General features: G+C 40.1%; 1 non-coding gene across 1 annotated transcript; it reads right to left on the bottom strand.

Moving 5' to 3' along the window:
• Positions 1 to 254: 254 nt before the first annotated feature.
• LOC121490334 lies at positions 255 to 361 on the bottom strand. Its single transcript, XR_005987639.1, has one exon. It is a non-coding gene; the product is annotated as a U6 spliceosomal RNA (small nuclear RNA).
• Positions 362 to 12,639: the final 12,278 nt, after the last annotated feature.

The following is a 12,639-nucleotide window of genomic DNA, read 5'->3' on the forward strand; positions in this document are numbered from 1 at the left end:
ATTTGTAGAATTGTACTTGAGCTGCATTTTTTTTCCTTCAGGGAGAAATCCAGAAATTTATCAGATGTTCACAGGGGTCACTGATCAGAAAATATTTGTTTTTCTCTTAATTGAAATTTTAGATGAGCTAGTAGTGGACCCCAAGCACTGTGTAAAATATTTTCTGGATAAGAGTGAACAGAGCTCTGTGAGTGAGCCTGATGCCTGGAGCTGACACCTCCCCTTGCAATTACCATTAATGAATTATTTGATCAATCCTCAGTGTTTCCTTCTGTATGTTGCGTGTCATCCTTGCGCAGGGGCCATGCTAATCTTCTCTGTATCGTTCCAATTTTAGTATATGTGCTGCCGAAGTGAGCACTGTATGTTGTCTTCCTTTTTCTGCTTTTTTGTTGACAAAAATACCAGTGACTTTTTTTTTTTTTTTAACATGGACAGTTGACATCAGAGACTCTTTTCAGGTCTGAATTTACAGGCATAAGTCACTTGTATTTGGGGTATCTCTTTCTGGCAAGTATGTTTGCATTTGCATTTTTCACCTTTTAAAAAAAAATCTGTTGCATTAGTTGGTTTGCAAAGTATTTCATAACTCCTTGGATATCAATGTTTTCCTGGGGTTAAGTTTAAGAATATAGCTTTTAGTGAGTACTCACCTCTAGATGATCATGGTTTTCATTAGGACTTTTGATAATGTTTATAGTTTCCTGCCTGGAAGAGTTTTACTGATGACAGGAAGCATATTCTGATGCAGCTTTCAGGTCCCCTGATAGCTCCTTGAGCATAGCTACATAATCTCTCTCCTATGCTAATTTATCAGTCTGTGACAGAAACAGAATTTCCATCAGTCTGGAAAAAAACTTCTGAGCTGGTAGGTCAGAAGTTTATTCAGCAGTGGGTGATGCAGCCTTTTCCTCTATGCCCTGAGTTCCCAGGAAGACTCAGCAGAGGCCAATGAGTGGGAAGAGAGGGGCATAAGGTCAGTGATGAGGTGCAAGACAATGGAACCTCCGAACCATCCCTTGCCTTATGGCGGTGGCATTGGGTGACACTTTGGAGAAGAAACAACAGACTTACAATGACCCTGGCCATACTGTCACAGGGGAGTTTTTGTGTATCCTTTAGATTTTACTCTAGAGTCATTGCCCTAAAGGTTTATATCTTGAATTTATTTATTTACTCAATTATTAATAGTATCATTACTATTTTATAAAGCAGCACTAAAATCTCTGTCTATGTTGTGAAATATTTCATTGTGTGGAGTAAACTTTAAAAAAAAATGCCCCTGGGTCCTGTTTAATACTCATTAATTATTGTCCTTAGACTGCTTACTACCCATTTCCTATTTCATATCTTAACTCGCTCTGGTGGTTATTCAGACTTTCCTAATGGAAGCCATCTTCGCCCTTAATATAGCAGATAATATCCATATGGATTTGCACTTACATCTATTTCTAGCTCTTAGCAAATATCCATAAACCCATTGTAATACACAGTTCTCTTGTGACCCCTAAATCCCTTATGTGTATCAGTGCACAGATCAGGGTAGCATCAGTGTAGGGCCTGAAAATTATGTGACAGGTACTGAAGTCTAGAGAAGTCAAGAAGTCCATGCACTGGGGCAGCACACCAGGCTTAAGACCTTAGCAAGGACATGGAGGAGCACAAAAGAAATAAAGGCCAAAGGAGTTCAGCTGTTGGAGCCTGGAGGAGCAGTCACGGAATGTTGGAACCTGGGAAATATAACATAGACAAGTTGAATGACAAAGGCCAGAATACTGACTCAGAGGGTGAGATAGAAGAAATCGGTGCCAGGCAGCAGATGGAATTAGAACATACAGAGCAAAAAGAGGGAATAAAAAAAAAAGACTTTGCTAACACATATTGTGAGCTTGATAAGGACTCACTCGTATGTTCTCTGCAGTGGCCCAGGATGTGGCCAGTAAGGAGGCAATACTGAGCCCAGGGACAGAGAAGAGAGAAGAGAAGAGAGACAGAGAAGAGAAGAGAGACAGAGAAGAGAGGAGAACAAGCAGCCTGAGCAGGGAGCCAGGTGGTGCCTGACGGCACTTTTTTGGCAGCATTTCATCTGGATGGTCAAATTGCTTATGTTGCATTTTCTGGACATCCTTTACCTTTTTGATTTATTGGTCAAGAACATCTATATTGCATCCCAGAGCTCAAGCTTTCAATCCTACCACACTTTTTTATTTAGAAAAAAGGAAAACTCTGTGGGGATGTCTACTACTTTTTGATTCATTTTCACTTTATTTAATCTATCCAAGACCAAATAGAATGCAACACTCTTGTCCCATTTTTAGCAGATCCTGGATTGATGCTTTGCCGCCATTAACCCGCGAATACAAAAGGAGTAAATGGAGGCTGTGAGAGGGACTTCCAGTGTCACAGATCTTACCTCTGGATTCTCATTGCTTTTGGAAACAGCCCCACCTGACCCCCTCCTCTACAGATGAGCACATTGAAAGGAGCCCATGTGCAAACCTAGACATTGCTTTAGAGTCTGAAGTTCAGGCTCACTGCCTGATGGAGGGTAAGTGCTGTACAGAGTCAAGGTGAGTAATAAGCAAACGTTTACATCATGAGGTGTTTCTCCTCATCTGCTGGTGTGATTCACCTTCTGAGAAGGCTCAAGTGGAGAGCACCTAACACTGCTGATTCCTCTCACATGGTGGTTGAAGAGGGATTTCACATGGTTCAAGCCTGAATGAAGAAGGGATGAAAACATTGCAGGAATGGGAATGGAGCTGGTAAATAGCCCATTGCAAGAGTCTTGGGGAATAAAAGCCTATTATTGACATCTTGCCTCATCCGTAGAAAAAGCTGATTTTCTATTAAGATGATACAAAAGCTGGCAACAGACCCAGGCAGAAAGGCGCTCCTTAACAAGAGTGACCCTGGATGTCCCTCCGGGTGCTGGAGGCTGGGGCCCAGTGGCCATGTTCGTAGGAGGAGATAGAGGCCGTGGGAGTGAGGTGCCCTCCAGGGGAGAGAGACAATTCTCCCAATTTCTACAGATCTTGGCTAGTTTTGAAACCCTGGAGTCCCTCTCAATATCTCCCTCTCATTATTGCTGTCTTTCTCTGAGCCCTTTTTTGTGGCATTGGCCTGGTTGCCTCCGGTCAGCCTTTTGAATTTAGTTATTTCAGTTGGCTTTGGTTGGAGGGACTGGTGACCTCACAGATGGTCCTCACAAATCAGCCACTGCGCTCCTAGGAATGCTTTTATTCCTCTCCCTATCTTCTCTCTTTATGCCCCTAAGACTTGACTCACTCCATTAGGTCGTCCTGGACACTGTGGGGTTTTCTGCAATCCCTTACCCATGTCCCTGACCACCTAATTTTCTCTAAAAGTGGATTTTCATTTTCTATAACATGACTTCCTTGCTTTTCTCCCTCTGCCCCATAGCTATCAACCCAGCTGAACGCAGCCAACCCAAACCCTTTGTAATTTTTCTCTTCAGTGATTCACAATATATGTCCTTTCTGGTTTGGCAGCAACTTAATTTTAAGAATTCTGCACTTAAAATTTCATATAGCGTCATTGGCTCCAAGTTGAGGAGTAGGTATTATGCCAAAGTACTTACTGTCCCTATTTTGTGACTAGCAAGGTGGGAATTCAGATACAGGGTCATTTTAGACAGACTATTGGGAGTGTCTGAATGAACTTCAGAATTAGCTTGAGAAGGAAGAAGGGGAATGAATTTAAATTAAGGCAAGAAAGACTTCTGGTTCCCACCCACTCAGATTGAGGCTGACAAACTAACCGATTTGAGTCTGTCAAACAATATAATAAACAATAAATAAAAACATGCTGATATCAAAAGCCTTCTCTGTGGCTCTCTATCAGCTGGGTGGAGGCTCACGGGGCTGTAGCTACCTCACGGGACTGAGAGCGATTATAATCTCACATCAGGTTACGCAAAGTGCTATGCAGCTGTTTATAAATATATTGTGAGGGAGACATTAGATGTGTGGGTATGGGTTTTGGAGCAGGAGCAAGTGCAAAGGTGCAGATGAGTAAAAGGCTTTCTGTGATTTTGTTTGCAAAACTTCTTCGGAATGAAAATATCCTCAAAGAAACTGGAGCAAAATACCAATTTGAGGGTTCTGCGTATAGCATTGTGCCACATGGATCAAAAGGAAGTCTAAGCTTTTGATCCCTTTTTTCAGATGGGGAATGGGATTTAGAGGCATGTCAGTATCTACAGGTTCAGTCCTAAGATGCTAGGAAAAAGCTTTGAAGCCAATAAAAAGCATAAGGCAGGATTTCATTAAAAACAGCAATTCAGAAACATGGAACAGTTGGGCTGGTGATGGAGCATAGGATTGTGCACGCACCCTGGATGCCCCTACATCCATCTCACCATGAGGTCTGAAGTGACTGCCGCTGAAAGTCAGTTGCTGGGGGTGGCAGGCAATGACCTCATGATTCTGGGAGCACTGGCCCAATCTGATGCCTCAGTGATGAGTCTGGGACTGATGGCCACGTCCTAACAGTTACGTTTTAAATTCTCAGAGATAGGGATCCCTGGGTGGCGCAGCGGTTTGGCGCCTGCCTTTGGCCCAGGGCGCGATCCTGGAGACCTGGGATCGAATCCCACATCAGGCTCCTGGTGCATGGAGCCTGCTTCTCCCTCTGCCTGTGTCTCTGCCTCTCTCTCTCTCTGACTATCATAAATAAATTTAAAAAGATTAAAAAAAAATAAATTCTCAGAGATAAATAAGCTCATTTTACGCAAAGCCATTCCGAAACCCAGTGCGGTGACAATGTAGACTGTCATAAAGCTTAAAAATAGTGATAGACCAGCTACCAAAAATCTGATCCCATGTTTTTGTTGCACAGAAAGGACTAAAAACTTGGCGTGGTAATCATACCATATCATTGTGTCCACACACTCAGCATTTGGATTAGTGAGAGCCCTTAGCTTCACCCTTAACAATTTTGCAATGGTATTTATGTAAATTACTAATGTTTTATCAAAAGTAATAACTATAGTACCTTTAACATTTTCCAGTTCACAGAGCACTTTCTCATATATCACTTTATGAAAGAAATAGCTTCTCTGCCATCCAAAAAATTAAATGCATCGTGTCCAGCAGTTGTTAGGGCTTAAACTGTGTTCCCTTAAAATTCCTATTTTGAAGTCTTAACTTCTAGTACCTTAGAGCGTGACCTTATTTGGAAATAAAGTTGTTGCAGAGGTAACTAGTTAGTTTAAGATGGTGTCATCAGGGTAGGACCTAATTCAATGTGATTGAATGAATTATAAAAATAAAAAGGGGGAGATTTGGGTACAAGCACATGTATGCAGGGAGAACACCATGGGAGCATGAAAGCAGAGATCAGGGTGATCGATGTGTCACAAGCCAAGGAACACTGAAGATTGCCAGAAACCACCAGAGGAGGGGAGAAGCAAGGAATGGATTCTTTCTCACAGCCCTCAGAAGGAATCAACCCTGCCAACACCTTGATCTTGGCCATCTAGCCTCCAGAACTGTGAGACCATAGAGTTCTGTTGAGTAAGGCACTCAGTTGGTGGTGTTTTGTTACAACAACCCCAGCAAACCGGCACAGCAGTTGGCAGCACAGCCATGTTTTTTTGTGATCATGTCACCATCTTGAGAGTTACAACTTTGCTTTTTCTCACTTTCCTGGAGGCCTACAGAGTTGAAATTGTATTTCTCTGTAGAAGGTATGAGTTCTGGGTTGTTGGTAAGGACAGTAAAGGCCTGGGCCAAGGGGTGGGGATGAGAGGTCTTGCTGGGGTAGAGTGACAAGCCAGCCAGAGGATGATGGGAAATGATGTACTAGATAGAAGGGGCAAGAGAATTTAAGAGCTAGTGCTCCTTAGGGCTCCACACCCAGCCCCTTTTTCTTTTCATTCTACCCTTGTTCCCTGTAGCATTTTTATGCTATCATGGCATCAATCCGCACTCATTGGTTGAGACCCCAAGCATCCAGCTCCGGCCCACTCCTCTCTCCTGAGCCTTCAATCCATTTATTCAACTGGATTATTGACTTCCTTCCTGGAAGACCCACAGGCCCCTCAGACTCAGTAGGTGCAAAAATTGCGACTATTGTCTTCAACCCAAACCTAAACTATTTGCAATAGTAATTAGTGGTTAGCACACTATACTCATATCACAAATCGTCCAACCCAGATCCCATGTGTCCTCCGTAACCCCTCCATTCCCTTCTCAGTTGCATCTAAGTAATTGCACATAATTACTAATGTTCCTTTCCTCATGTCCTTCAAATCCATCCTTTCCTCTACATTTTTAGGTCCTATCATGATTTAGACCCTCAACATTTCTCAGTAACGTTCTCAGAGTTCCTTGCCTAAAATCTCTTCTTGCCCTCACTACTGCCAAAGCCATATTTGTAAAATTTGTATCATATTGCCTTTTTGCTTATATCTTCAGCGGCTGATCAATACATATAGGATTATGTTTGAATTTCTTGACATGTCACCTCTTCGTTACCTAGTTCTCGCCTATTTTTCCAATTTTATCATTTATCCCCCTTTTTTACTCTTTCTGGAAAGCCATTCCTTCTTTAGGTTCCAGGCTTGTTTGCTGAAGTCTACTTTTCCTTTAAGACATCCCAGATATATGATGTCCCTTTTTCTATATGCAAGGCATATAACAGTGAGGCAGATAATTACAGTCTAGTGGGGGGATACATACATCAAACAAGTAATCATAAATTATTTTATTTTTGTGTTGTAAGTATTGTGAAAGGAAGCATTTGCCTGAAATGATGAAAGTGAGAAAACTTCTCTGGAGAAGTGCCATCTAAGTGGAGATGTAAATGATATCCAGGAGTTCTCCAGGCAAAGAGTAGGAAAAATGTGCCCCCAGACCAAGAGAACAATATATATGAAGACCCTGAGGAAGGAAGAAACTCCCTTTTCTTGACTGCCATGGCATCCTGGGCATATGTTCATAGCTATCATAAATTTCCTGGCTTTCAAGTTCTTTAAAGACAGAATCTAGACAAACTATACTGGTCTTGTGTGTTTGCTTTCCATACAACTGAGTACAGATAAAAAGAGTAAAAACTGGGATGTCTTAAGATTAAGTCAATGGAAATAGGTTAGGATATATACCTCAAGAATTTTACCATGTTTTCTCTTAGAATAATATGAACCCATCTAAAGAAAAACTAAAAATTTACATGGTAACATTAATGATCATGATTATAATATCATACATTTATATAAATCTTTGGACTTGACAAAAATAGATTTAAGAAGTGATGAGTAATGTGGAGTATCCTTTCTTCAGAGGGAAAATAAAGGAGGGAAAGATTCTATTTCACCAAGCCTTGAAGGTCATCATTTCTCCCTGTCTTGCTGAAACAGGAAAATAACAGACATGATAGATGGCTGTCAGAGCTGTGATTGTTTCTTGCTCCATTGGAAGCAGAATAGGAAGCCCAAGCTGACATTGATAGATATGTGTTGCGACATGAGTTGGCACAGTATAATAGTGATCATTGCTATGATCAGGATGTGTTCTTGTGTAATCTTTCCTGCAAGAGGAACATTACCTTCTGCTGGGAAATCTTTTCTTCTTCTTGATGCCTGTCTTGTTATGTGACTCTGTTTCAGCTGTCTCCAGCTGTCCCCTGGCTCCCCTGTAGACAGAGGCAAGAAAGACAGCCATGGGTAGTGAATGGCCTAGTGATTTGCCTGGTGGGAGCAAGGGAGTCTGGAATAAATGATGATTCTTGGGCCCAAAGCCTAGGATCTCTGCCTGGAATGACTGATAAGCTGTGCCATGCCAAGGGTCATTATTTCTGCATATTTTGGACAGCAGCTGTGGCACTGCTGGGCTGTCAGTATCTTTTATCTAATTGGAGACAGTGGATTTCTTGCTCAGTATCCTCAAAATGGCACCAGTCTTCACTGTTCCTGCTACCATCCCTTTGAGTCATAGGGCTCACAGCTTACACTGTCACAGAGGTTCAGGTTGGCCTGCTAGCACATGGCTAACCTGATGTTGCTGCGAAGTCAAATACAAGCACTTGCAAGGCTAATGATGCACTTGTCATCAGAGGAATTCAGAACAGTTCAAACATAATTTATATTATATGGAGTAGGAAATGCAAATCACTGCTGAAAAATGGACCATGTTATATAATTTTCAGTGGCTCTTTCCCCGTGTGACTGTAGAATGCCATCATGAGAACATCATTTGATCCTTTTTATGGGATTGGCCATGCCAGGTTACTTTTTCTTGCTATATATATTTTTAATTTTGACAGTCAACAGATCGCTAAAAATAGAATCACAGAATTGTTTTAATTACGGCCATTTCAATTGCTCATCAACATAACAATGAAAAATGGAAGAGTTGCTGCACCATTGCCAAGTCTTCGTCATCTTATTTAATAGCTTTCTGTGAAAGTAGCATGTACTACCAGCTAATTACAAAGACTAAGCATTGTAGATGGGATGCACAGTGTACCTATTTTTGATGCTTTGTAAACGCTTTGTAAAGAGGATGCCAGGTTGAAAACATAAGAATCTTAATCTCAGTTTAATGTATTTTATCCCATTTACTCTCTTGTCCCTATTGAACTGTTGGATATTTAGTTTACTTCCGCCCCCCACCCCCTGCCCCCTGCCCCCCTATTTCCTTTCATTTTCTTTAGTCTTTCTGTTGTGGTGGGGAAGAGATTGGGGATAAATAGCAAAGGAAGCAAGCAGCTGAAATTTTCCAAGAGTCACAGCCCAGGCTGTTTGGAATTTAGTGAAGTTCCTAGAAAAGATTTTCTATAACTCCTAACTCCAACATGCTTTATTTATGTATTTAATGCTGCACGGAGAGTAGGTTATTGATCTGTGTGTGTAGTGGTGGGCAGGAGGGAGGGTCTCTCTGCAGAGTTGTTCTAAGCAGAAAAAGACAAATGATTATTTGCAGTATCTTCAACCCCCTCTATTAATCTGTTGGTGGCATCCAAGCAGCAGGCCACGAGGCAAATATTAATTTTACATCATCTTGCTTATGAACATGATCATGAGTAAATGATAGAAGCTCTTTGTCATCAAATTGGCTTCTGTAACCAATGGGTTATATAGCCCATTGCATATAACTTTGTAATTCATCTTCAAAAATCTTATGTCTAAATCATGCCATGGAATCATTTCCAATGGACAGAACTTGAAACTTGTGGAATAAAGAGCAATATTTACCGCTACCAGCTTTCTTAATTTTAGAGAATTGTTTCAATATCAGCATATGATTTGAACTCAGCAAAGCTTAGAAGCTTATGGTAGGAGGTCTAAGTAGGTATGGGACACATTTTTCATTAAATTCACTGGTAGTTGAATCAATACGTAATTGTTACCAAATAACCAAATAGTCAATCTGTTTGAATCAATTCCCTTGCCAAAGTCTAGGAAAGGATGGATCCGAAATGGGTCCAGATTGTTTGGGTCTGAGGCTTTTATGATCTGGGGAGCTTTCTATAAGAAAAAGAATACAAAGGTACAAATGTAACTTTAAATTAGGTATGAAAATAAATATTTATTTAGGATGAGAAATCATAAGTTATACACTTTAAAAAGCATACACATGCCCAAATCATCACAAAATCCTGAAAAATAATACAATTTTATTAATTAACTTCCCAATGCACTTTTATAATTGCTATATTTTTTGGTTGCATTTTCTTTGTCTCTTCAAATGACAATAAACTTTTAAATATCATTTTCTGTAGAGAAAATGGGTAGATAATAGTTTTCCCTCTTAGCATGATTGACTCAAAACTGATTTGTGTTACTGACAGTTTAGAAACATTTATTTCAGTTTAGCAATCCTTTATTGGTAATGGTATGCAAATGCTTGGGATTTTTGTCAAGTTAGGAAAAATCTCTTTAAACTTTGCTTTGTATATAAACTTTATAGTTTTAGACATTTGAAGTTTAGACATTAGATTAGATATCTGATCAGGAATATTATTTAATCTGACAATGTGTGTTAAACACTGCAAATTGTGTTTCCTGCAACATTCATTTGCCTCTTGCTTTTCAGCTTCTGGTTTGGGACTATCTGATTATAATTCTTGTCCTCATGGTCATGATACAGATCTGCAAGTTTTAGTTTCCACCATGATATAATGAGACTTTTGATAATACTGAAACTTCTGCTAGTATTCTCTTTTAGTTTACCTTTTGGCTCCTTTTAATCATATTTGAATTTTGGTATTATCTGTAATTCTGAAATAATGTAAAATAAATCTGAAATTAGAGAATAAATGAGAGTTGTTCCAATTGCTGCTATATTGTATTTTTTTAAGGTTTTATTTATTTATTCATGGGAGACACACACACACACACACACACACACACACACACACACACACAGAGAAGCAGGCCCCATGCAGTGAGCCTGATGTGGGACTCAATCCTGGGACTCCAGGATCATGCCCTGGTCCGAAGGCAGGTGCTTCACCGTTGAGCCACCTAGACGTCCCAATTGCTGCTATATTGTATTGAGATAATGAATCTTATGTCACATGCAGTGAGTATTTTCACGGTTTTCTTCATCTTGTGTCACTAGGTCAGTGACAATATTATGCACTATTTCACCTAGACCAGATTTTATCCAGATAGTATATGAGGGATATTCTAAGATATAATCTAATATCTTGGGATGTGTAAAACATGTAACAGACGTAGGTTTGTGCATTACAAACAGAAATCCTGGTAAATTTCATTTAAAAAAGGATTCTTATCAAAAAAGGGAAAATATATGGTGCCTGTTTATTTGCGGGTATGGCATTTTCAAGTACATCTTTGACAGGAGAAAACCTCAGTTTTTTTAAAAATAATTTTTGGTAATTTTCACATTTATTTTTTTTATTGAAGTTCAATTTGCCAACATATAGTATAACACCCAGTGCTCATTCCATCAAATGCCCTCCTCAGTGCCCATCACCCAGTTACACCATCCCCCCACCCACCACCCCTTAGACAACCCTTTGTTCATTTCCCAGTTAGGATTCTCTCATGGTTTGTTTCCCTCTCTAATTTTTCCCACTCATTTTCCCTCCTTTCCCTTTAACCCCTTTCACTATCTCTTATATTCCCTGTATGAGGGAAACCATGATGATTGTCCTTCTCTGATTGACTTACTTCATTCAGCATAAACCCTCCAGTTCCATCCACATTGAAGCAAATGGTGGGTATTTGTCGTTTCTAATGGCTGAGTAATATTCCATTGTATATATAGACCACATCTTCTTTATTCATTCATCTTTCGATGGACACCAAGGCTCCTTCCACAGTTTGGATATTGTGGACATTGCTGCTATAAACATCGGGGTGCAGGTGTCCCCGCATTTCACTACATTTGTATCTTTGGGGTAAATCCCCAGTAGTGCAATTGCTGGGTTGTAGGGTAGTCCTATTTTTAACTCTTTGAAGACTCTCTTCAGAAAGCTGGAGCAAATAATATTAAGAATTGTATGGAATCAGAAAAGACCCTGAATAGCTAGGGGAATATTGAAAAAGAAAACCAGAGCCAGGGGCATCACAATGCCGAATTTCAAGCTGTATTACAAAGCTGTGATCATAAAGTTCTGGCACAAAAACAGACACATAGACCAATGGAACCGAACAGAGAACCCAGAAATGGGCCCTTAACTCTATAATCAACTAATATTTGACAAAGCAGGAAAGACTATCCACAGGAAAAGGGACAGTCCTTTCAATAAGTGGTGTTGGGAAAATTGGGCAGCCACATGCTGAAGAATGAAACTAGACCACTCTCTTACACCAGACACAAAGATAAACTCAAAATGGATGAAAGATCTAATTGTGAGACAAGAATCCATCAAAATCCTAGAGAAGAACACAGGCAACACCCTTTTTGAACTTGGCCACAGTAATTTCTTGCAAGATACATCTATGAAGGCAAAGGAAACAAAATCAAAAATGAATTATTGGGACTTAATCAGGTTAAAAACCTTCTGCACAGCAAAAGAAACAGTTAATAAAATTAAAAGACAGCCTACAGAATGGGAGAAGACATTTGCAAATGACAGATAAAGGCCTAGGATCCAAGATCTATAAGGAACTTATTAAACTCAACACCCAAGAAACAAAAGATCCAATCATGAGGTGGGCAGACGACATGAGCAGAAATTTCACCAAAGAAAACTTCAGTTCTGATCACATACTAATGAGAGTGGAGTCTTCTGTGTAAACTCTCGCATAAATTAGCATTTGACTTCCTACATTTCAAACCTTGTTTTGTTTCCACAAATCACATAGTTGTGGTGTTGGGTCAGTGATAGGACATGCTTGCTTCTCACCATGCTTTAGATCATGATGCCAGGGTGGGGTGGCACCATGGGCTGTAGAAGTATTTTTGGAAGTCATTTTTCACTGGGATGGGTGATCACAACTTAACAGGAAGGACTGGAAGCTGTGTAAACATGTCCTATTAAACCCAAACTCAGTGTGTCTTTGACTCAGCTTCTTAGCCAAAAACCCAAATGATTCATGATTACACCAACATTACCCTACACGGGGGAAAATGTAACAGATGGCAAATCAGAGTGGAAAGAAGTAGTAATCTAAACTATTGCAGTTTAAGGGTTTCTTATTTG

The sequence above is a fragment of the Vulpes lagopus genome, chromosome 4 (assembly GCF_018345385.1).
Source record: "Vulpes lagopus strain Blue_001 chromosome 4, ASM1834538v1, whole genome shotgun sequence".
In the NCBI taxonomy this organism is placed as follows: Eukaryota; Metazoa; Chordata; class Mammalia; order Carnivora; family Canidae; genus Vulpes; species Vulpes lagopus.